General features: G+C 38.3%; 1 protein-coding gene across 10 annotated transcripts in view; it reads right to left on the reverse strand.

The window, feature by feature from the left end:
• Positions 1–17,855, reverse strand: part of ATG4C (autophagy related 4C cysteine peptidase) — an 83,116-nt gene extending 65,261 nt beyond the window's left edge. For 2 of the 10 annotated variants that reach the window (XM_055233733.2, XM_063613346.1), the window contains exons 1-2: positions 17,376–17,524; positions 1,358–1,539 (exon numbers count right to left, since the gene is read on the reverse strand). The gene's annotated coding sequence lies outside the window, so the exon portion shown is untranslated. Of the gene's footprint in view, positions 1–1,279; positions 1,540–17,375 lie in introns of all 10 variants that reach the window. The other 8 variants (XM_063613344.1, XM_063613348.1, XM_063613347.1 and 5 more) reach the window with 7 other exon arrangements.
• Positions 17,856–19,542: the final 1,687 nt, after the last annotated feature.

Raw genomic sequence — 19,542 nt, forward strand, 5'->3', positions numbered from 1 at the left:
CCAGGCTGGAGTACAGTGGCAACATCTCAGCTCACTGCAATCTCTGCCTCCCAGCAGGCTGGTCTTGAACTCCTGACCTCGTGATCCACCCACCTTGGCCTCCCAAAGTGCTGGGATTACAGGCGCGAGCCACCGCGCCCTGCCATTCTTTTCTTTAATCATTAGACAAATTATTGCCAGGCACTGTTCTAGGCACTGCAGGTATAGCTGAGAACAAAGGCAATGAAATACCTGCTCTCTTGGAACTTACACTCCAGATATATTCTCGGGATGTCAATTAAATAGGCAGTTGGATATATAGATCTGGAGCTCAAAGGAGAGGTCTGGGCTAGGCATATTAATTTGAGAACTGCTGACGTATAAATGAGAATGAAAGCTATAAACACATTCCTCAAGGACTCTGTTTTTTTGTTTATACCCCTAGCACTTGGCATAGTTCCTGGTACTTAAGGATGATATTTAAGGCCCTTCATGAAATAACCTCTGCCTACTTACTCAGTTTCCTCTTTTACTACTTCACATGCAGCATATGCTGAAACCACATTTAATATTAATATCAAAGCTTCCTGAACTTGGTATGTTATCTGGTACCTCATGCCTTTGCATCTGTTCCCTCTACCTCAAGTGCCTTACTGCTCACCCTCACTGTATGACGAACTTACTATCATGGAGTCCCTGAAACCCAGCTTTGGTTTCAGTTTCTCTGGTAAGACTGGTAAGATTTCCTGACTGCCTTCTCTAAACTTTAAACTAAGATAGGTGTCCTCCTCTTAGTTCTCACAGGATCCTACATTTTCCTGTATCACCACATTCATTGCACTATATTGTAACTGACTGTTCTTAAATTCTGCCTGGCACAGAATTGGTTCTCAAAAATATTTATTAAAGGAATCAGTGAACTGATATGAAATATAGGTATATCACTAGCAGCACTCTCACCAGAATTAGAATTTTTTTTTAACTGACACTAGAATAAAGAAAAGGAAAGAAGAATTTTCCTCAAGAAAACTGCATACATAATTTAGCAAAATCTGGAAAAGCAAGAAAAGGAAAAGAGTTTATAAAATGTGTGAATTATATATAGTGCACCCACATGATGGATTATGCACTCATTAAAAATGTCTCCTAAAATGGGGAAACACTATGCAGGATCTGAAACTTATGTGTCATATGACACAGGCAAGGGCAGGGACAGCGGAGGGGGAATGAAGGGAGTTAGAAAGTAAGAAAGAAGTACAGCAAAATGTTAAAAGTAGTTTCTCTGTGGTTATTTTCATACCACAGTTGCCCACATTTTCCAAATCTTATACAAAAACATTATTTTTAGAATTAAAAAAAATTATTTTTAAAAAGCCACCAAGCTTGATCTTCTAGATCCAAAATTTTTAAATGAGAGTATGTGCATGCAGGTATCTTCTTTCTAAGTCTGAAAGAAAGAAGGCCACAGGGAAGACTTTTTGCTTCAGACAGTTCCCATCGCCAGCCATCCGGAATACTCTGGACAGTCCTCAGCAAGTGTGAAAACCAAGATGCCTTAAACTGGATGGGGAAAAAATGAAGACAGTGAGCAATCAGACATGTTATATGGGGAAGTCTGTATCTTAGATAATGATGCCTAAGTAAATACATAAGCAAGATAAGATGCTGTGACAAATCCATGGAGGCAGAGAGTAGAAGGATGGTTACCAGAGGCTAGAAAGGGTAATGAGAGGGTTGGGGAGAGGTGGGAATGGTTAATGGGTACAAAAAAAAAGAAAGAATGAATATGACCTAGTGTTTGATAGCACAACGGGGGATTATTGTCAATAATAATTTAATTGAACATTTAAAAATAACTAAAAGAGCATAATTGGATTGTTTGTAATACAAAGATATATGCTTGAGGGAACAGATACCCTATTTTTCATGATGTAAGTATGACACATTTCATGTCTATATCAAAACATCTCATGTACCCCATAAATATATACACCTACTATGTACCCACAAAAATTAAAATTAAAAATTAAGATGCTGTGATAGATACAGAAATTAAACAAATATTCTAACCTCAAAGGCCCTTAGAGTGGAATAAATTGTTGAGTTGTTATTTCATTATTTTTGGCCAAAACTCCTGCTATGTAGCTACACTATTTACTCAGAGTAACTTTACCCCCAAACTTGAAACAATTGAAATGCCTTTGGAACACATCCTTAACTATTCTATGAAAATACTTTCATTATCATTGTTAGATAGAGTAGTTGAGAACGATAAAATCATTATCATAAGGTTAAACTAAAGATGAGTTGTTGCTAGTTTAATAAATAATTCAGCATAGTTACTTTTCATATGACTAAAATTAAATTCCATTTTTCTGTAAAGACTGAAACCCACTTTATTTCTGTAATAAAAATTTAAATGGGGCCTGGTGTGGTGGCTCACACCTGCAATCCTCACACTTTGGGAGGCTGAAGGGGAGAACTGCTGGAGCCGAGTTTTCAAGACAGCCTGGACAACATAGTGAATTTTTCTCCCTATGAAATTAAAAATTAGCCAGACATGGTGGCGTGTGCCTACAGTCCCAGCTACTGGTGAGGTTGGGGGATCACTTGAGCTGAGGAAGTCAGGGCTGCAGTAAGCAATGACTGTGCTACTGCACTCCAACCTGGACGACAGAACAAGATACTGTCTCAAAAATAAATAAATAGCCAGGCGCGGTGGCTCACGCCTATAATCCCAGCACTTTAGGAGGCCAAGGTGGGTGGATCACAAGGTCAGGGGTTCGAGACCAGCCTGACCAACATGGTGAAACACCATCTCTACTAAAAATACAAAAATTAGCCAGGCATGGTGGTGCACGTCTGTAATCCCAGCTACTCAGGAGGCTAAGACAGGAGAATCACTTGAACCTGCGAGGCAGAGCTTGCAGTGAGCCAAGACTGTGCCACTGCACTCCAGCCTGGGCAACAGAGCAAGACTCTGTCTCCAAAAAAAAAATAAATATTAAAATGGCTGTTTCTAAAACTCTTAACTTTGGATAAATCGGAGATTATTTTGAAAGATGATCCCTTGAGCCATGTTGGAAAGTATTACAAATTGAGACACTTTATAAAGGATAACCAAAAATTCCGATTGAAGAGGAGAGTTGCCTTACCACATATTAAAACACACTATAAAACTACAGTAAAGTTTAGTACTATTTAAATTTACTTTTCTTATTAGCACAGGATAGCACTGAATAAAACATAATGGAGAGCACAAATATAAACCCAAGCATATTTAAGAATTTAGTACCTAATACGAAAAATAACTACACGAGTGAGAAAAGATGGCTAATTTAATAAATAATGCTAAAACAATAAGATAGACAGTTTTTAAAATAAAGCTAGATGACTACCTCAATAAATGATGAATTCTAGATGAATCAAATATTTAAATACAAATGCAAACACATATGTGCACGTATTTCAAGGAAACATAGATTTAAATTATTTTTTAAATCTTGGGGTAGAAAAGGCCTTTCTGGCTGGGCATGGTGGGCTCATGCCTGTAATCCCCACACTTTGGGAGGCCAAAGTGGGTGGATCACCTGAGGTCAGGAGTTCAAGACCTGCACGGCCAACATGGTGAAACCTCGTCTCTACTAAAAATACAAAAAAATTAGCCAGGCGTGGTGGCACACGCCTGTAATCTCAGCTACTTGGGAGACTGAGGCAGAAGAATTGCTTCAACCCAGGAGGTGGAGGTTGCAGTGAGCTGAGATTGTGCTACTTCACTCCAGCCTGGACAACAGAGCAAGATTCTATCTCAAAAAAAAAGGTTTTCCTAAGCATGGTATACAAAACCAGAAATCAGACAGGAAAATGTAATTAAATAAAAATGAAAACTTTGTAGAGAAAGAAGAAAAACAGTATAAGGTTGTTACAATCCAACAATAAGGAAAAAAGTTCAATACCAATTACCAGTTACATAGATAAAGAGTTAATGTCCTTAATAGACCAAAAGGTCTTATAAATCAATAAGGAAAAACCTAAACAGAAAAAAAAGGCAATTGGAAAAAGAAAAAGGCCATAAACATACAAAATATTTTCAACCTTACTAGACCTAAGAAATGTACATTAAATGAATTTTTTTCATCACAAGAGATCAAACTGCCAATCCTGAAAAAACAAGCATAATTAACAATAACATAACTATTTCTCAAATTATTAACTCATAAACAGGAACATAATTATTTCTCAAATTATTAACTCTGATGGCAGAGAATAGCACAGCCAGCACTAACAGACATAAAATCATCTGCTGATGACTAAATTATGACATATACATATTATAATTATATAGATCTATATTTATCACTATAAAAAGATATCAAGGGTATAGAGTGAGAAAAAAAGGGGAACAGCATGAATATAACTTATGCATGTCGACACATAAATATCATATATGTATATACATATGCCCACACATGTACATATATACATAAAACAATGTCTAGAAGTTCATAATGTTAGTTTCTTTTTTTTTCTTTTTCCCCGAGACAGAGTCTTGCTCTGTTGCCCAGGCCAGAGTGCAATGGTGCGATCTCAGCTCACTGCAACCTCCATCTCCCAGTTTCAAGCAATTCTCCTGCATCAGCCTCGGGAGTAGCTGGGATTACAGGCATGTGCCACCATGCTCAGCTAATTTTTGTATTTTTAGTAGAGACGGGGTTTCACCATGTTGGCCAGACTGGTCTCGAACTCCTGACCTCAGGTGATTCACCCGCGTTGGCCTCCCAAAATGCTAGGATTACAGGTGTGAGCCACTGCGCCCAGCCCATAATGTTGGCATCTAAGAAATGAACCTCTACTTTGACTTTCCTCTTTGTATTTCTCTTTATTATTTAAATTGTTCACATTGAGCCTCTTTTAAAAAACATCGAAATTATTCAAAAGTAAACTGCTCAAATAAAAAATTGAATACACTAAATTACAAATATAACCAGGTTATATTAAATTCTAACAATACAACTGAAACTGCTGGACTAGAAAATTGACAGAGAAGACATCCTATTACAAAATTCCTAAACAGCTGATAAAGTTAAAATGCTGAGACATTTTTTTTCTCCTTTTTAAGATAAAGAACCTTATTCTTGTGGTTCTTAGAGACATCAGATTCAGCTATTTAGTCATGTGAACATTTAACTTCCTCAATTTAATTCCCCATGGCAACTCTAGCTAAATAAAGTAACTTGGAGGATTATTCCTTGTTAATTCATAATTTTTGTTTCTCCTTAAAATAAATGGGGTAACATTTGGAAAGAGAAAAATTAATAAATTAATGCTTTGTTCTATTAAAATATTTTATTTATATTTGTGTCAGATAAGCCAAGGAAAGCAAGACAAACAGTACTTTTAGTTTAACTGCAAAAGAGCAAAAAAAAAAAAAACAAAAAAAGCCACACAAATGAGGAAACTGCTTGCCTGCTTTTGTTAAAAAAAAAAAAATTAAAATGCATTTGACTACAAAGCATAAAGAAACATAATAATTTAGCCATAATTATAAAATTAGGAATTTTGTAATAGGATGTCTTCTCTGTCAGTATATTTCAATCCCTGTAGCAGTTAAAATGCCTGGTTTCACTGCCCCAGTGATTAACTGATATGCCAAAATTCTTGTTTATTCTCTGTGGTGTCATTAGATTCTCAGTCTGGAAAGCATCAAAATAATATACTTCACAATTTCCAAACTATTTTTAGAAGGTGCTTATGAATTACTTCTTTAAAAACTATGAGAAATTATTAAATCTCCCCTCCTTTTTTTTTTCTTTAAGTAAAAAGGGGTCTCCCTCTGTTGCCTAGGATGGACTGTGCAGTGGCACAATCATAGTTCACTGCAGACTTAAACTCCTGCATTCAAGCATTCCTCCCGCCTCAGCCTTCCAAGTAGCTGGGACTACAGACACCAATCACCATCCCCGACTTAGAAAAATTACTAAATCTTTTTTCAAGCAGATGTTCTTTACTAATACATACTACAACAACCTTATCATCTGCCATCTTCGTATTTCTGTGCATTGTTAACATTCTAACACATCCATTTTAATTAGATGATAATAGTATTAAAGAGAAGAAAACTATTTTATCCTATCTCAGTAAGCAAAGATAAAGCTAACAGATGAGGTTTATTCCTAACTTTACTGTTAATGATACAAAAAGCACAGTGAAGACTAAGCAGAATTCTTTTGGAGAGCAGAGCTACAACATCTAATAGGAAAATTATCGATTGAGACCCAGATGTCATTTTTAGAGAGTCACTTTTCTAACCAATAACCATGCATTAAGATAGTCAAAAAATTGTAAACTGATAAATGTAAAGAGTACTCAAATCAATGTACAAGAAGGGCAGGTGAAGGTAATCAGCCTCTCCCATCTAGCAATAAGAAGACTACTTTATCCACTGAGGATTTAAGGCCAAGTAAATGCTCCTGGCAGAACTTTAGGGATTAAGTCTGTGGAATACATCTCAGTCACATAGTGCAATGGGTAAAAACACCGCAGACCTCTGGAATTTGCGAATCCTCAGGCATTTTCCTCTAATAGTATTCTGCTGCTAGATGAAATATAGATATTGATTTAGAATTTTTATGTGCTTTTAGCCACATCATCAAATAAAATGAACTGTGAAGTCTACTCTAAGTTTTTTATCTATTATATGTAACCTTTTCTACCTGCTTGCATTTTTAGTAAGAAATATCAATCCCTTATCTGATCTTGAAGGTCTCTAATACAATGGGCTATCATCTCTGCTCTCATTTCTTCTCTCCCTCTTCTTTGTTTACAGAAACATCAATTATTATGTCCATTTCTATTCCTTCTCTTCACCGATACCTGCCAGTCTTCTATCTTCATACACTGAACTTGTACTCTATAAATGGTCAGTTTGTAAATTCTTTTCCTTATATTTTTAAAAAGCGGCAAATATGAAGGGGAGAGCAATAGTAATATTTATGTGCAGTGTCCCCTCTCAGAGCTAAGGGGTAGGCAAGGTAGATGGCAGTAAGAGATAATGACAAAAAGATGGAAAAAAGGAACAGCAACACAATAAAGGCAGGACACGCAGGTTCAGAAAATGGCTTTTAAAAGAAGAATAAAGGGCTGATAGCAGAGAGACTAATAAGATAGTTTTGCCTCAAGAAAAATCTTACAAACATTCTTAGGACTCCTAAGGATCACCTCCTCCAATAAAAAACACTGAATCAATGCATAGCTATTTTATAATGATGACTTAAATAAAATACCAATGCATTCTTCCCTTAAATCTAACGAGTAAAATATACATGAAAGAAACTAAGTATAAAGCAGACACACATTTATGGTCACACATAACTTCTACCAAGTTCCTCACACCCGGCTTGTGGCAAAAACCTCCACTTCTGCAGCACTGCATATTACATCTTCACAGACTGTGCAAAGTCATCACCATAACCAACCTAAATAAGATGTAAGGAGTTTAAATGACCTCAATCACGTACTTGAAGACCAAAATAAGAATTATTAATGACAGCTAGGCTGTTTTAAGATAGCCTTAAGCCTTGATCTTATCTCTAAGAAGAACATAATATTTACCACACAGTTGTTTGATAAATATATTTTAATTATGTCAGGTTCTTAGTAACCTCTGATAAGTCGAAGGGAACTACGAATACTTGGAGCCTCCATACTTCAAAACGCAACTTTCCAAGCTCTTAATATTAACTCACGGTGTTAACCTCTTATATAGAGCCAGTAGTCTTTATATAAGAGGTAAACACCGTGAGTTAATACAGAGACTTATAGAGTCTTATATAGACTGCTATCTTTATATAAGAGGTAAAGAGTCAAATCATTTAATCAACAAAGTATAATTAACTCCTACAAGAAATGAAGGATGTAAGAATCTCAGGACTGAAAGAGAATTTACAAAGCATCTAATAACTAATACTTTTTTTGTTTTTTGGTGTTTTGTGTGTGTGTTGGTTTTTTGTTTGTTTTTTTGGTTCTTTTTTTTTTTTTTTTTGAGACAAGGTCTTACTCTGTTGCCCAGGCTGGAGTGCAGTGCCAAATGCCTTGATCTCCCAGGCTCAAGCAATCCTCCCACCTCAGTTCCCTAGTAGTTGGGACTACAGGCAGGCACCACCACACCTGGCTACTTTTTTATATTCTTTGTAGAGACGGGGTTTTGCCATGTGGCCCAGGCTGATCTCAAACTCCTGACCTCAAGCGATCCGCCCACCTCAGCCTCCCAAAGTTCTAGCACTATAGGCATGAGCCACTGTGCCTGGCACTAGTAAGTATTAATATTAACAGTAGTTCTTGACCATTGTCTCACACAATACAAGCTATCACTAATCTTTCCTAATCAACAGTACTTGGGTGGAGAGGAGTAGTGAAAGAAAATGTGTAAATTTAAAGAATAAAAAAAATCACGGCCGGGCGCGGTGGCTCATGCCTGTAGTCCCAGCACTTTGGGAGGCTGAGGCGGGCGAATCACGAGGTCAGGAGATCGAGACCATCCTGGCTAACACGGTGAAACCCCGTCTCTGCTAAAAATACAAAAAATTAGCTGGGCGTGGTGGCGGGCGCCTGTAGTCCCAGCTACTTGGGAGGTTAAGGCAGGAGAATGGCGTGAACCTGGGACGTGGAGCTTGCAGTGAGCCGACATCGCGCCACTGCACTCCAGCCTGGGCGACTGAGCAGGACCCCGTTTCAAAAAAAAAAAAAAAAAATCACTACCATCCTGAGAGCTGTGATCTGCTCTCTGGTTCAGACTCACTAATAACCAGCTACTACTTGGGTTCAACCACTATACAGTAAAAAGATCTCCTTTACAACATCCTTGCCAACTGCAGTCCCTCAGCCTCTGACTGAACACTTACTTCTAGAAAAGGGAGGTCAGTACTAAATGAATATTGTACTAAACTCAAAATACGCTATAAATGTAAAAGCCTGATAATGTTTTAAACTGTGTATTTTCATATCTGTTCTAGAGCATCCATAACTGTTTTAGAGTATCCATAGTAACTACATGATACCTGCTAATTTTAAACAACTAGATTTGCTAAAATCATACTATGTGGAACCAAGTTTCTGTCTACACATTATTTTCACTAACTGGTCCTGGTTGTAACCTCTGAAACTAATCCTTCCATTGGACAGCCCATCTGATATTTAAAGACATACCTCCTAACCTCCCTAGCCCCCAATCTTCTTTTTTCGACATTAAATGTCCCAATTCCTTCAACTGATCAGAAGACTGTCTACGAGTGGTAATGAGAACCTCAATCAGGGTACTGGTGAAAGGATTAGAAATGAGTAGATAAGGCCGGGTGTGGTGGCTCACACCTGTAATCCCAGCACTTTGGGAGGCTGAGGTAGGTGGATCACGAGGTCAGGAGTTCAAGACCATCCTGGCCAAGTTGGTGAAACTCTGTCTCTACTAAAAATACAAAAATTAGCGGGGCATGGTGGCGGGTGCCTGTAATCCCAGCTACTCAGGAGGCTGAGGCAGAGAACTGCTTGAACCCCAGAGGCAGAGGTTGCAGTGAGCCAAGATCGTGCCACTGTACGACAGCCTGAGCAACAAAGCAAGACTCCATCTTAAAAAAAAAAAAAAAAAAGAGTAGATAAAAGTAACAAGTTGACATGGTAGACCTAGCAACATCATACAAATATATGGATGTGTATATGCCCACATACCAGAGAGGAGACTAAAGTGACTATGAGATTTCAGGTCTAATGTCTAGGAGGATAATGGTTCCATTAGCTGAAACAGGAAACCCAAGTAGAGAAGACTAAGGTGAAGATAGGAAATTCAGTTTGAGATACAGTGATCTTGAGGTATGTAATAAGCAAATATGAATGTTATCATGGTGCCTTTAAGAGATGACTGGGTAATTGGGGTTCTGCCCTCATAAATAAATTCACTCATGGATTAATGGATTAACAGGTTATCAGAGGAGTGGGACTGGTGGCTTTATAGGAAGAGAAAGTGAGACCGGAGCTAGTGTGTTTAGCTCCTTCACCATGTGATGCCCTGCACCACCTCAGGACTCTGCAGAGTCCCCACCAGCAAGAAGGCCCTCACCAGATGCAGCTCCTCAACCTTGGACTTTTCAGCTTTCGTAACTATAAGGAATAAATTCCTTTTTTACATAAATTACCCAGTTTCAGTTATTCTGTTATAAGCAATGAAAGACAGACTACGACAATGGATAAGACCATTTCCAAGACCCATTATATGAGTTACTCTTGCCAAAAAAAAAAGGTGCTTCCATATTACTGAAGCTAGTACTACATGTAATTTAAACACAAAATATCACGTTTATTCATCAAGTATTTGAGTGGTTACTCCTACAAGGCACTGAGGGAGATACAATGAGCCATGAAACCCAGTTCCTGCCCTCATTAATCTTACATTCTAATAAGCAAGATGGTTATAACTAACCATAAGGCTGAACGTGGTTATATCTCACAATAGAGATATAAAGTATCATAACTATTAAGAGACATATTTTCCCCCTTTCCAATGAGAATATTCACACATGAATAATATCACAGGGTAAAATACAGTCACAACAAGCATTCTTCAAATACAAAGAAGAAGGACTTAACGAAAAACATAAATCTTTCCATTCTGGTTATAAATACAGGAAAACATTAGGCCTATTACTTGGGAATTAGTTAAAGTACCCCCAACAATTATGTCTATTCTTAAAGATTAATGCTTGAATTGTATCATCAGTTAAAAGAAGAGCATTGTTTAAAATGTTCACAAACACAATTGTTTTGGTTTACAAATGGAATCACTTGATGTCACTTTTCTTGCATTCCTAATTTTAAATATTATTATAACTGAAAAAATAGAGCTACAAGTTTAGAGCCTTACAAGTCTTAAAATTGAATATTCTCCAGCTGATATAACTGTTCTAGAGTTCTCTATAACTATATATTATAAAGTTTTAAATTATGTCACTTTAGTAGTTTTACAGATAACTGATTTTACAAAGAGTCTATTAAAAAGTAATTCGGTAGGAACCTAACTATATTTTACATTCATAACATAATCACACAGAAAAAATAATTCAAATGACTTTGAACACCTATTTTGACTATATATACCTTTAGTGGGATATATTCTAAGAACATAAAATGGCAAAGAAATCTTTACTTGGTAAATCTGTTGCTGGAAGCAGTATCAGTCAGTCTAGTAATTCCAAAACTATTTTATGTGTGTTGTAGGATAGGTTAGATGAGTAAAAATAGTAATATAATTGAGAATCAGAATTCTCTCTTTGGGAAAACAGAGCTATAAACAGGAATTGGAAGGAAGTGATGAGAACTCTGCAGTGTTGAATTTGAATTGAAGGTATCCTATGAACTCATGATTTCTCAAAAAATGTATATGTTGGCCGGGTACAGTGGCTCACGCCTGTAATCCCAGCACTTTGGGAGGCCGAGGCGTGCGGATTACCAGAGGTCAGGAGTTCGAGACCAGACCGACCAACATGGAGAAACCCTGTCTCTACTAAAAATACAAAACTAGCTGGGTGTGGTGGGCACATATCTGTGATCCCAGCTACTCGGGAGGCTGAGGCAGGAGAATTACTTGAACCCGGGAGGCAGAGGTTGCGGTGAGGCAAGATCCGCCATTGCACTCCAGCCTGGGCAACAAGAGCAAGGCTCTGTCTCAAAAAAAAAAAAAAAGTGTATATGCGTGTCCATTTAAACGGTCTAGAACCAATGACACACCAGTAGCAAAGAGCATATTCAATAACCAGATCTTGGTTTTGTTTTTTTTTTGTTTTGTTTTGTTTTTTTGAGACAGAGTCTCGCTCTGTCGCCCAGGCTGGAGTGCAGTGGCGCGAACTCGGATCACTGCAAGCTCCGCCTCCCAGGTTCACGCCATTCTCCTGCCTCAGCCTCCCTAGTAGCTGGGACTACAGGCGACTGCCACCACGCCCCGCTGATTTTTTTTTTGTATTTTTTAGTAGAGATGGGGTTTCACTGTGTTAGCTAGGATGGTCTCGATCTCCTGACCTCATGATCCACCCGCCTCAGCCTCCCAAAGTGCTGAGATTACAGGCGTAAGCCACCACGCCCAGCCCAGATCTTGGTTTCTAAGAATCATTTTCCACTAAAATAAACCAGGACTCTGTGGTAAAATGGCTGATTCCATGCACTGAGCAGGACATTTACAAGGTGAGAATGGAACATCTTATTGTGCAAATATGAGTAAGAAAGTGCTCAAACACCAATGTGGACATATCCAAAGTTCATGGGAACCAGCTTGAAGGATCTACTACTGACCAGATTTGAGATAATTTAATCACCAAAAGGAATGATGGTAGCAAATTATAACACACTGCATAGATTTTGAAAAAAAGGATACTTGGGTACATAGTGATACTAAAATAAAAAAGAAGAGAAAGCTCTTATTTAGAGAAGAGAGTCAGTAAATATATGTAGGAATGACAGAAGTGGGAAATCACTATTTGGCAACCACCAATGCTTTTATCAATGGCTACTAACATCACTGGATAGGAAAACAAAACCTGCAAAACAGAATATCCACACGACCTCAATTCATCACCCCTACAGATTACTAAATACAAAAGGGAAAACGTACTTTCAGAATATGGCTGATTCAAAATCTGGCTAAACTAAGTGATCAAACTTAATCACCAATAATGGAATAAGCCATCATTATGTTAATCCTAATATGATTAAATGGAAAGTTCAAAACATCACCCATGTAATAGTAAAAAAAAAAAAAAAAGAAAAAAAAAGAAAAACCCACAACTCTTCAATCTGAAACTAATTGTGAGGAAAAAAATCAGATAAATCAATTTTGTGAGGCATTCTACCTGAAGACAAAAAAAGAAAGAAAAGATAAAGACTATTCTAGATAAAACAGACATATAAGTACTAAATACAATTAATGTCTTTAATTGGATTTGGTATTTTTGTAATGGTATAATGACATTACTGGGATATTTGGAAAAATCTAATTGTTGAATATGGACTGCACATTAGACAATATTATCATATCAAGGTTAAATTATTTAGATATGCTAATGGCATTATAGTTGTGTAAGAAAATGTGCTAGTTCTTAGGAGATGCATGATGAATTACTTGGGAGTAAAGTGTCACGTTTCCACCTTACTTTCAAATAGTTCAGCAAGAAAAAATGTGTGTGTGTGTGTGTCTGTGTGTATTTATAGAGAGAGCAACAGCACTTGTCTAACAGCAAGGAATGAGAGCAAAAGAGGCACAATGTTAACAACTAGTGAATCTAGGTAAAAGGATATACAGGCATTTGTCATACTAGCATTTCAATGTTTTTACAGGTTTGAAAGTAAAAAGAAAAAAATAAGGGAAAAAGTAGAAGTTAGGTTGATTTTAGAGCAGCTGATTAGACTTCATAAAGCCTAACTACTCTTCACCCTATTCATAAGAGCTAAAAGCAAGTTCAAACTTCGAAAAGGTTTGGCTAAAAATAAAGGTAATAATCCTAACAAACAATAAGTAATCACAAACTAATCACCATAAGTTTTCTATCACAGCTGTAAACTACACATAATCTCAGAACTCTGTGAAAGATGTTATGTGCTGGTTTATCTGGGACAATAGTGAATAAGCAAAACTATTTTATATATTTTCTCCAAATCTAAATACCAAATAAATTTTTTTTCTCAAATTGAGTTTTATTAGTTACAAGGTATCCTAAAATTAAAATGGTGTCACAGGAGTCAAGATGATCTTGAACCCAGTATCACTATAATAATAATGATAATAAACACTTAAAATCTGTACGAAGTATTTTATTAACCTATGTACATATATCATCTCATTTAATTCTCACAACAATTCTATAAGGCTGGCACTATTATTATCCTCATCTTATAAATTAAAAAAAAAAAAGGCTTGGAAAAGCTGTATAACTTCTTCAAGGTTATACTGCTAGTATATAGCAAATAGAAACCGTGAATCCAGGCAGTCTGACACCAAAGTCTCTTTGCTCTATACTCTCTACCACTTTACCAAGAAATGTAAAATTTAAACAATAAACTATAAATCACTACTGTTTGGGTTCAATATCTCTCAAAAATTACATGAATGAAGCATTTCAGAGAAAAATCAAAAGTATGTATTTTTTCCTAATGCATTTATATTTATATATGTACCAAATGAATGAAGTTAGAAATTAACTAGATGCCAGTTTACTACCAAATCTCAAGAGAAAATAAAGATGGCATGTAACTGCATTATTCAGTTACCTATTCATATACATGGTTTAATGTATTACAGATAGATTCAAAACAGAGACCAACATATTTCCAGATGCTTTCATGTAGAACCCCACCCCTGCTCAATCAAGAAAAAATGATACCAAAAAAACCTATTTTAGGCACAGTATTACTCAAATATACAAAACTACAACAATGACACAAAAGGGTAAAAAATAACTAAGAAATTAACCTTAAACACTGCTACCACAATAAAAAATACTAATAAACAAAGCATGTTTCCCAAACCTGGTCCTCTTTCAATGTTCTCTACCTCGGTGAACGGTGCAACAATCCTTCCAGTTATATAAGCCAAAAACCTAAGATTAGCCAATGAGATCTTCCTCTCCCTCACCTTCCATGTCTAATCCATCACCTAGTTCCACCTCCTGAACACCTCTGGAATCCATCTTACCACCACCACCTTGTCCAAAATAACATCTCTCAAATGGGCCACTCCAACAATCTTCTAACTGGCCTCTCCCCATCCCCACTCTTATCCCCTCTATGATCAGTTCTTCCTTTGTGTAACATCAAGTTCTTTTTCAATAGCATTTACCACAGTTGTAACTTTAAATTTCTTTGACTATTTTATTTATGTTTGCCTCCTCTGTTAGACAGTAAATTCTATGAGGGTAAACACCATATTTACTCACTACTATACCATTGTGGCCTAGAAGAGTGTCTAGTTAATAAATAAATGCTAAATGATTGAATGCATGTCAAATATTACAATTTTATTTATAAATAGTCCCAAAAATAAAAATAAAGTGCTTTATAAGGCTCACCAATTATTCTATATCACAGATTTTTACTTTTTTTTTTTTTTTTTGAGACAGGGTCCTAATTTCTACCTACCAATCCCTAACCACTATTTAAATTCCAGATTAGATCTCATCTTCATGAAACATTCCCTAGTTATCTCTCTTCTCACCTTTAACATTCTAAAACACTCCCGTAAAATCTAATACATATTGACTATATTTTCTGCTTCTTGAAAGCAAAGTTTACATCTCATACATTCTGCTAGAGTATAAGCTCCCTAAGAGCAGGGACTTTTCTTGTTCACTCTATATCCCCAGCGCCTTGAAGAGTGTCTGGTAGGAATAGCTGCTGAGTAAGCATGTGTTGATTTAACGCTCTTTATACATTCCAGGATAGAGCACAAATCCTTGCAGCTATTGTACAGTGGGAAGAGTCGAAAAGAACTGAAGTAAATTCCTTAAATTCTTCAAGCTTCAGTTTTTTTCATCTGTTAAATGTAAATAATACTCAATAGCTTACTTAGTTGGAATAACTGAGCTAATGCTTTAAAAGCATCTATGCAGAGCTGAGGACAAGAGGATACTCTTACCAATAAATGTTTTGGTGATTTTGTGACAATAGTTAAATAGTAAGTAGTCACTAAATGCCTACTAAATGAATAAAATCTCAGGAAAAATATTAAAAGATTGAGTAATGGTTAGCTTATCATTTTTTTCAATAAAAAATTATGAGTAAATTTATTCTGAAATATATTTCGCCCCAAATCTTAAGCATAGCTGAAACTATTTCAGCATTTTGTGGATTAATTAGGAATAATCCCAATTTAACATTATACCAGTATTAATATTTATATTTTACTGACATGTATAGATCACACTTGATAGCTTAAAAAAGAATGATAATCTTAGTATAAGAACCTCTTTAGTGCAATAATTGGAATAGAAAACAAGCAGCAAACTCATTTGAGTTACGTGGTTCCCCAGAAAGCCAGAAAATTTCTGCCGTTTTATAAAACATTAGTGAACAGAATACGATGCTGTTCACCAGAACCATCAAAATATCTAGAAATACTTCATAACGAATCACCATAAATACATTTTTCCAAATACTTGAATCCTATTTTAAAGAAAAAGAGCATTAATTAAATGGCTTTTAATGACTTTCTGCTAAATTATACAATTCCTTACATGGGCCACTTTTTGACATGTGGTTCTAAAAATTTTATAGCGAATGACCTGGTAATTCAATATAGCCTCAGATTATTGGACTAAATAGAAACTCTTCCTGTTCAAAGAAGCTTTAGCAATTTGAAACTCAGACAATACATAGACTTTAACTTTCAAAGCCTTTCCATTCCCTTTGGGTACTCTCAATGGCTCATAATCTAATTACAAGTCACAAGCAAGCAAGAAGGAAAGATCATTCCCTTGTCTCTTTCTGCCATCAACTGACACAAAATCATTGCCAAAAACCCACTGGGGACATATGGTCCAAGCAGGAAAACATAAGAAAACTCCTAAGTAATTCGGATATAAAAAGATGCAAGATGAGGTATTCTTCTCTAACTATAGGGTAGCAGTGAGCCCCATGTGGGTAAATAACCAATACAAAACGAACAGGTAAGCAAAAGAAATCACAAGAAATATAAACTCAGTAAGCAGTGATGCTGAGTTGACCGCTGAAGGTTCTCATATATGAATATAGTCATCATATATAAGAATTTATTCTACACCTCCAACCTCAAAAGCCCTTAGATGCGGGTAGGGTTGGGAGAGTTCACGGTGAGCGGGAACCAAATGAAGTGAATGAACGTTAATATTTAGATGGAAAGGCATCAATATATGCAAGGCAGTGTGTTATGGCTTGAAGCAGTAACAAACACCAAAAAGGGAGAGAGAGGCTAGGAATGAGAACAGAGAGATAGTGGGGATCCAGTTATTATTATTATTTCCTTTTTTATTTTTTAAAAGAGCCGGGCCGACAGAGCACTGGCATGAGGAGGGATCAAATGGATGCGATAGATCAGGGGAAAGAGTCTTGCCTGCAACATCTATGAAAGCCACAAGGAAACGAAGAACAGCTGCCCACAGTTAGGCTTACGGTTTATCTCTGGAACCCAGGACAGAGCGAGGAAGAGTCAGAAGACAAATGACATTAGAAAGGAGAGACAAGGCAGGCGCCAAAACCCTCAGAGAACCCAGACAGTTGGTCACAGGGTCTTCACTGAAGGCGGACCCCCCCCAAGAAACCCGGTCATTCGGGGACCAGAGACACTAAGTCCCAAACTTCTCGACTCCTTTAGCCTCAAGCCGATCCCTCACCGAAACAGAAGGACTGGAGAACTGTAAAAATGTGCAGGAGCCACCAACCCGGGAAATGCTCCAGCTCTAGCAGCAGCCGCCACAAAAGCAGCCCGCACACACGCAGACGTTCCGACTTCAGCGCCGCAGCTACAGGTACTTTGAGCACCCCGGCCACCGTAGTAAGAGGAACCGCCTCCGCGTCAAATCCATCAGATCAGCCACTTCCGGGATACGAAAGCCTTGCGATTGGCAGTAGCGATAGCAGCGGTGTAGAGGCTTCTGCTATGCTTAAACTTTATCCATCCCTTTTTCCCACCTGTTCGCCACCCAAGCCGCTAATCCGCCAATGCAGCAAGCGCAGAACCAAGAGAAAGTATCCATCTGTGAGCATTGTCTCTTTGATAGACAAACCACATTACGGCTGCCATAAATTCCTCTTGAGCACTTGGACTTCAACTACCAGCAGGCCATGCAGCATCACGCCCTTGCCTCTGGCGTAGGAACTGCAAGATCCAGCATGCATTGCGGCCCTCCTTCCTGGCACTCGGGACCAAGATAGAGTCTAACCAAGCCTCACTTTGATTTAAAAAAAAAAAAAAAAAAAAAAAAAAGCCAGGATGCCTTCTTAACCTGTTGTGAAGGAACTCTAAGCCAAGCCATTATTAGGACTGTAGGTTATTTATAAAACATCAAGGGATATGTGCACTCATTTTCCATATTCAGATTATTTTCAAGCATTAAAACACAGGACAGCCGGGCGCGGTGGTTCGCGTCTGTAATCCCAGCACTTTGGGAAGCCGAGGCGGGTGGATCGCTTGAGGTTAGAAGTTCGAGACCAACCTGGCCAACACGGTGAAAGCCCGTCTCTGTTAAAAAATTTAAAAAATTAGCCAGGCCTGGCGGCGGGCGCCTGTAATTCCAGCTACTCGGGAGCCTGAGGCAGGAGAATCGCTTGAACCCGGGAGGCAAAGGTTGCAGTGAGCAGAGATCGCGCCACTGCACTCCAGCCTGGGCGACAGAGCGAGGCTTTGTGGGGAAAAAAAAAAAGAAAGAAGGAAAAGAAAAAAGAAAGAAGGAAAAGAAAAAAGAAAGAAAAAAGGACGGTCCGAAGATGCTTTTTATAACGTGGAAATTTTTGGCCAGGCGCGGCGACTGACGCCTGTAATCCCAGCACTTTGGGAGGCCGAGGCGGGCGGATCACTTGAGCCCAGGAGTTCCAGACCAGCCTGGCCAACATGGTGAAACCCCGTCTCTACTAAAAATATAAAAAATTAGCCGGGTGCAGTGGCGTGCGCCTGTAATCCCAACTACTCAGGAGGCTGAGGCAGGAGAATCGCTTGAACTCGGGAGGCGGAGTTTTCGGTGAGCCAAGATTGTGCCTCTGCACTCCAGCCTGGGCGACAGAGCGAGACCCTGTCTCAAAAATAAAAAATAAAAATAAAAATAAAGTGGAAATTTTTATCTTCACTCCTAAATGATGTCAAGAGAAATACTGTTACTGTAAAATGTAATCCTATGCGGTTTTACTGTACCGCAGATTTTGTTGGAGCAAGGACTACCAGACATGCTTCTGAATTACAAAGGAAATTATACTAAAAACTAGAAATAAAATATGAAGTCTATACCACCGGACTGTGAAACCACGTGGGAATGACAACCTTCAAGAATGAAGAGCTCTGGGAAGTAAGGAGCTGCCTGCCCGGCCGCCCCGTCTGGGAAGAAATGAGCAGCACCTCTGCCCGGCCGCCCCGTCTGGGAAGAAGTGAGGAGCACCTCTGCCTGGCCGCCCCGTCTGGGAAGAAGTGAGGAGCGTCTCTGCCCAGCCGCCCCGTCTGGGAAATGAGGAGCACCTCTGCCCGGCCGCCCCGTCTGGGATGTGGGGAGCACCTCTGCCCGACTGCCCCGTCTGGGAGGTCTACCACGGAGGCCAGAAGCAATGTGGGGGCTGGACGTGGTGGCTCACGCCTGTAGTCCCGGCACTCTGGGAGGCCGAGGCGGGTTGATCACTTCAGTCTGGGAGTTTGAGACCAGTCTGGCCAACATGGCGAAACATATGAAAAATACAACAGACAAACCAACCAACCAACCAACCCGGTGGCAACAAAACAGGTCCACCCTGGAGTCATACTCTAATTTTTTCTATTTTCCTCCCTTTCTGATCCTTTATCCCACTTTCTTTTTCTTC

The sequence above is a fragment of the Symphalangus syndactylus genome, chromosome 19 (genome assembly GCF_028878055.3).
Source record: "Symphalangus syndactylus isolate Jambi chromosome 19, NHGRI_mSymSyn1-v2.1_pri, whole genome shotgun sequence".
Lineage (NCBI taxonomy): Eukaryota > Metazoa > Chordata > Mammalia > Primates > Hylobatidae > Symphalangus > Symphalangus syndactylus.